Source organism: Pseudophryne corroboree, chromosome 7 (genome assembly GCF_028390025.1).
Source record: "Pseudophryne corroboree isolate aPseCor3 chromosome 7, aPseCor3.hap2, whole genome shotgun sequence".
In the NCBI taxonomy this organism is placed as follows: Eukaryota; Metazoa; Chordata; class Amphibia; order Anura; family Myobatrachidae; genus Pseudophryne; species Pseudophryne corroboree.
The window spans coordinates 443,196,775-443,203,314 of record NC_086450.1 but is presented as its reverse complement, the minus strand read 5'-3'; the positions used below and the strand labels follow the sequence as shown (position 1 = coordinate 443,203,314).

The following is a 6,540-nucleotide window of genomic DNA, read 5'->3' as shown; positions in this document are numbered from 1 at the left end:
GCACACTATCAAATTCTTAAAGTGCCCAAGGCTCCTAGTGGACCCGTTTATACCCCATGGTACTAAATGGATTCCCAGTATCCCCAAGGACATAAGAGAAAGTAAAATAAACTGTAAAAGATGAATTTCACACGCTGGGAAAAGGTTCTGGGGTGTATCCTCTGTAACGTTGACTTGATTGACGACGTATAAAACTTTTCATCAGCTGGTTCTAGCAATTAAACAGGCTTTTTTTTTTTTTGTGCCTGCCTATCCTTCTGTATGGAATATAACTTGGTGGCGAGTATGGTGATTTTCATGCGTGAATTTATTAATGTCTATTAACATATATTTATGTAGCATTAGCATATTCTGTCGCGCTTTACAATTGCATACCTCACAATGGCCCTCATTCCGAGTCGTTCGCTCGGTAATTTTCATCGCATCGCAGTGAAATTCCGCTTAGTACGCATGCGCAATATTCGCACTGCGACTGCGCCAAGTAATTTAACAATGAAGATAGTATTTTTACTCACGGCTTTTTCTTCGCTCCGGCGATCGTAGTGTGATTGACAGGAAATGGGTGTTACTGGGCGGAAACACGGCGTTTTATGGGCGTGTGGATAAAAACGCTACCGTTTCCGGAAAAAACGCAGGAGTGGCCGGAGAAACGGGGGAGTGTCTGAGCGAACGCTGGGTGTGTTTGTGACGTCAAACCAGGAACGACAAGCACTGAACTGATCGCAGATGCCGAGTAAGTCTGAAGCTACTCTGAAACTGCTAAGTAGTTTGTAATCGCAATATTGCGAATACATCGGTCGCAATTTTAAGAAGCTAAGATTCACTCCCAGTAGGCGGCGGCTTAGCGTGTGTAACTCTGCTAAAATCGCCTTGCGAGCGATCAACTCGGAATGAGGGCCAATATTTCAATACCTGCAAGCTGGACCCCAGTGTGCGCGCGCCTGCCCGGAAAAGTGGCGTGGCCTATTTGAAATGGGCGTGACCTCACAGCAATGCCGTGTTCGCGAATCACACCCCGTTTGCCGTCACTGAGGGGGCATGCAGCGCTCTGTGAGCTGCTAGCATGCCCCTTCTCCCTCTGTCACCTGTGAATAGACGCTGTGCGCACATGCACAGCGTCTATTCACTGCTGCTCTGTTAAGCAGAGCAGTGAGTGACAGGAGCCTCCCAACTGCCCTCTCCCCCCTACCGCGGGACACTGTGGCCCGCAGGTGGGACAGTCCCAAAAAAATGGGACTGTCTCGCTAAAATCAGGACAGTTGGGAGGTATGCAACTGAGAACAAAGCAGTAATAAGCAGACATTGGGTAATAACAGGCACAGGAAGAGATAAGAACCCTGCTTATGAGCTTACAATCTATAGATACATGCAAATGTGTGAAAAATATAGTATTTTTATGGGTAAGTCAGTCGCACGTACGAGAACGGCTAATAACCATTGGGCGCAGCTTACTGTGTGTCCTGGCCAGGTTTGTAAGTTCATCCCAGTTGCCCGGAGGCAAGTTGAAGTTTGGTGCCCCCCTCCTTAAAAAAATAAAATCAAAAAGTAAAAAGTTGGAATTTGGTGCACACTTGTATCCTGCCCCTTCAGGGCCTGGAGCCCGGAGACAGAAGTCTCCATTGCCTCTGGGAGTTACCTTCCTGGACCCAGCACGGACAAGGCATCAGCCATCTAACAGATATTCCTCATCTGCGCACAATGCGATCTCCAGAATAGATCTGACATTTGATTCGCCTGGTCAGCTGACATTTATACCCTAGACTGATTTCATGCCAAGAGGTATTTCTGATCAAGCACCCACCTCTGTTTCATAATTAATTTGGCAATATACCACCCCCCTCACAGAGCCTGTAATATACCCATAGTGAGTTCTTTCCGAGGTGCTGTACAAGATTATTTTGACATAAACTATAAAAGTGCTCATCCATATCCACTGCAGGAAGCATCTGTTGCTCATCCGAGTGGCTCTGGAATACTTCAGGTCATCATGTATAACAAATATAACACACCATATATGGACTCCCTGGTAGAAGCCCTGATGGACGAGGAACGTACCTATACCAACTGCGGGACGCTGGAGGTTAAACAAAGACAGCACCTGGCTACGCAGAGACACGTGCTCCAGCAGCAGCGATCTGACAGTGATAAACAGTTAAAACCATGGTAACCATTCACCAATATCACAGCGATGGATAATCTTTTTTGGGTCAATTTAACAAAGAATAATGAAAATTCCTGCGGCAGATATATGATGTACCACACCCTGAAGATAGTGGCTGTAGACACTGGATTAATATTTCCTTATTCATTTCCCTTTTATAAGTGTGTTTCCACACTTATTGACCACCCTGTATATATGAAAGGAAGGGGGGATGAGGGATATATAGCGACTAATGTGTTAATACAATGTACAGTTGCCACTTAGATATAAAAAAATGTATTTATTAATATAGACATAAAAGAAACATAAAGGCATATATAAAAATGGGACAACAAAACATACACAGCTGAGCTAAAAACACTTAAATGAAAAACTTTAAAATTGCAATAAAACCAAGTAAAATGGATTTTCCTTATCTTAGGTGAGGTAGGTGCAGGATTTTGGGGAAATCCTGCACCTACCTCACCTAAGATAAGGAAAGTCCATTTTACTTGGTTTTATTGCAATTTTAAAGTTTTTCATTTAAGTGTTTTTAGCTCAGCTGTGTATGTTTTGTTGTCCCATTTTTATATATGCCTTTATGTTTCTTTTATGTCTATATTAATAAATACATTTTTTTATATCTAAGTGGCAACTGTACATTGTATTAACACATTAGTCGCTATATATCCCTCATCCTCCCTTCCTTTCACATTGTTTCAGGGGCTTAACACCCCTGTATTTTTTGAGGGACCCAGCAGATGCCCCATTAACAGTAGAGGGGAGTGTTTTTTAGGTTGCCGGTTGCACAACATCTCTGTGTCCTAGCACAAGTGGCGCAATATTATCCCTTGCTTCTGCACCCTGTATATATACCTACTAACCCGCTGCTCCGCTATGCAAAGCAATGGTCAGAGTGTGTGTGTCCCGAGGCCCGTGGGTGGGATGGAGGGACAGGCCCCGAAAATCATGATTGTCCAGGCGAAAGCAGTACAGTTGGAAGGTACGAGCTACCTGAACCAATTTCCCCTGCCCACTCAGTACATAGGAGACCCACTCCAACTACCCCACCCCCACCCCCCAACACACACACACACACACACACACACACACACACACACACACACACACATACTTGTTTTTCTATCCTCATCGGGACATATGTCTGGAACCTTCCTCATGGGGACCTATTCAGGAATACCTGCCTCATGAGGACACCCACATAACTGATTTATTTTCGGGGTTAATTAGAGATAGAGGAAACGTGTATTCAGCAGCAGATACATTTTATTCAGGAAAGGTTCTTTCTCATTTCAGCAGTAATTCGGTTCTTAATGTAAAACTTAACCGAGAGCCAGTTCCGAGCCTTCAGCGCTTGTCGTTCTGCCCTTAGGCACGCATCACAGTCATTCTTGCCCGGCACCTTGAATGAGCGAATGAACCGAATCATGTGACGTTCAACAGCTTTCACTTCTGCTGGGGTCCACGGATTGCGCTTGGTACCCCTTCTGTCACCTGTGCGGGAGAAGAAAGGTCAGTCACCACGCAACGCCACCACCAGTCATGGACGCATCTCAAATGGAATGGACAGTCACACCCACCTTTAGCTGCACCTCCATCCACCGCCGACACCACGCTGCCGGCTTCTTTTCCCATGTGCCCCATGGGAACCTCAGTATCCTGACTCTCTGGCTCATCCCCAGAGTCATCGCTCACCACCTGGATCGGCTCTGTGGATAGAGAAGGACAGGGAAACCGATCACACCAGCCCACTTAGACAGTCAGTCCCTGGAGCCACACTGTCAAGTGATGCCTACCGTTTGGATCAATGGAGATCTCTTCCAGATTGTGGCCCCGGAATTCAGCCATTCTCCCTTGCTCGAGAGCCAGAAACAGCTTGCTCAACTTGGCCAGTTGAAGGGTACCCTCCGGGAGGCGGTAATAATGCCGATGCACCCGAATATCATGTCCAAGGAAATCAGCAAGCTGATCCATCTCTGTATCGCTCAGGTTGAGGACTCTGGAAAGTGTAGCCACATGCTTCCGTAGGCGGGTGGAAGATAATGCTTCGGGGTGCTTGGCCCCACACTCCCGGGCGTAGAGACGTATGCAGTCGGATCCCCTATAATGGGACATGGCTGTTGGCCTAGCAAACATGTAGATATTGTGTGGGGTCACACCACATTCTGTCCGCTTCTCTATGAGGAGCTCCATCGCTTTCTGCATGCTTGGGGATAGCAGGACAGGGACTTTCCTGCCTCTTTTCCCAGGAATCTCAATACGGGAGAAGTGACGACAGAGTGCCTTCTCCAGCTCTGACAGGGCCTGGGCCACATCACCCTGCAAATCGGCTGTGTGCCGTAAATCGAAGGAGGAGAGCAGCATCTTGGAAACCTCACCTTCTCTCCTGCGGTTGAAGAGAATCAGCTGCGTGAGGGTAACTTTGGCCAACATGGACCACTGCTGTTTGGAAGGGTGGGCGGACAACTCATCGATGTACTCTCGCTGACGGTCAAGGAGGTACAGGTTCAAGCGCTTAACATCATCAGTGAAGGGCAGAAGCAGCGGTGCATTCCATTTTATCTCTCGAAGTGTCTTCAGGGCAGCAGTGGAGATTAGCTCGCTCCACCTCGCCTCATAAATTTTCCGAAAGTTTCGGGCACGCTCCTCTGTCAGGGCACTACCCTCCATCAGTGCCTGACACTCCACCATAGCAGAAAACTTCTGCAAGCTGTGTCCCACCTTCAGCGCCAACGAGGGTATTTTATATGTATTGGTGCGGTCATCGTAACCGGCCAGGCTCCTCACAGCATGCACCACTTGCAGGAAATTCTGTGGGCAAATGAAATCTTCCATACACCGCAACGGTGTGACCTTCATCGCCTTCAGCAGAAGCCGCCCCACCTCTCTGAGCTTCTGACGGATGTAATCATGCTTGCTGACATCAGACCCCAGACGGTTATAGAGGTGCTGACCGAACTGCATAATCCAGCGGTCCCCTTTGATTACCGGTACCACATCATCATAATTCATTTCGCTCAGCAACTTCCAGAGGCCAGTGCCAACATCTTTCGGGAGCGGTGTGGCGTAAGTGAAGAGACCCTGCACCCTGGTTCTTCCAGGTTTGGGGCTGACACTTTTGCGGAGCGGGCACCTCTTCACATGGCGCCACAGGTGCTTCCTGGAGAATAGCCCTTTACATTTTACACAGTGCATGAAATCTTGGGGAGCCGTTGCTTCTTCCGGCTGCTTGCACGGTAGGAGGACTCCGCTGCCCTCGCGGAGAACCCCGACATTATGGGCAAAGTTTCCCCGGGTGCGAATCAGGTCTAGCTGCACTGTCCTTTCCCTGGAGCGCTTCGGAAAGCTGAGTGCCCTTGCAACCTCATGCTCATTGTGGTGGACAGCTTGAACATGTCTCGCAATTTTTGAGAATGGCCTCTCGCACCACAGGCAGAAATTTTTCTTGTTACATGCAATCGAACCATCTGCTTTTCGGGTAAGTACCTGGACCGACACTGCGCGGGCCGGATGGAGACTTGGTTCGGCCTCCGCGGAGTAAGCCCCGGACACTTCCAGAACCTGCCTGCCGTGAAAAGACGTCTCCTCCCCTCCACTATCATCCGAGCTGCTCAACTCTGACGAGTCGGGGAGATAGTCTTCGTCACTGCCGTCGGTTCCGTACATTGCCTCACTGCGACCAGCAGACCCAGCACTTCCGGAGTTTGTGGCGCACACACCGTACCAAGCCCGCGCTTTCTGTCTGACCACGCCCACCGTGAATACAGGGTTCTGGGAATCGAGGGCCCAGGCCCCGGCACGTGCTTCCTATTACACATCCGGAGAGGTGGTTCTTACTAGAGTCACGTGTCGGGCGGCGCGCGCGACACTTTTGCGTCACATGCTCCGATTTTCCCCAGGCTCCTGGAAGCCTGTCCCGGCCCGAGAGGTGCCAGTCTCCACTCATCGGCAAGACTTTCACAAATCGTAGTACCGGATTCAGCCCACCAGGGGGCGCTGCGATGGGCAAGGAAGGAAATATCAGACCCGGTTTTCGGGCTCCGCGATTTATCCGACGAATGCCCTTCTCACCCGAGCTCCGCGGACTTGGGCAACCTTCCCTCTGGATTGAACTGATCTCAGACCCGGTTTTCGGGCTCCGCGATTTATCCGACGAATGCCCTTCTCACCCGAGCTCCGCGGACTTGGGCAACCTTCCCTCTGGATTGAACTGATCTCAGACCCGGTTTTCGGGCTCCGCGATTTATCCGACGAATGCCCTTCTCACCCGAGCTCCGCGGACTTGGGCAACCTTCCCTCTGGATTGAACTGATCTCAGACCCAGTTTTCGGGCTCCGCGATTTATCTGACGAATGCCCTTCTCACCCGAGCTCCGCGGA

General features: G+C 49.4%; 1 long non-coding RNA gene across 1 annotated transcript; it reads right to left on the bottom strand.

Moving 5' to 3' along the window:
- Nucleotides 1-3,409: 3,409 nt before the first annotated feature.
- On the bottom strand, nucleotides 3,410-4,228 carry LOC134943846 (uncharacterized). The gene is made up of 2 exons (XR_010181784.1): nucleotides 3,742-4,228; nucleotides 3,410-3,655 (listed from the first exon to the last, which is right to left on the bottom strand). It is a non-coding gene; the product is annotated as an uncharacterized LOC134943846 (long non-coding RNA).
- Nucleotides 4,229-6,540: the final 2,312 nt, after the last annotated feature.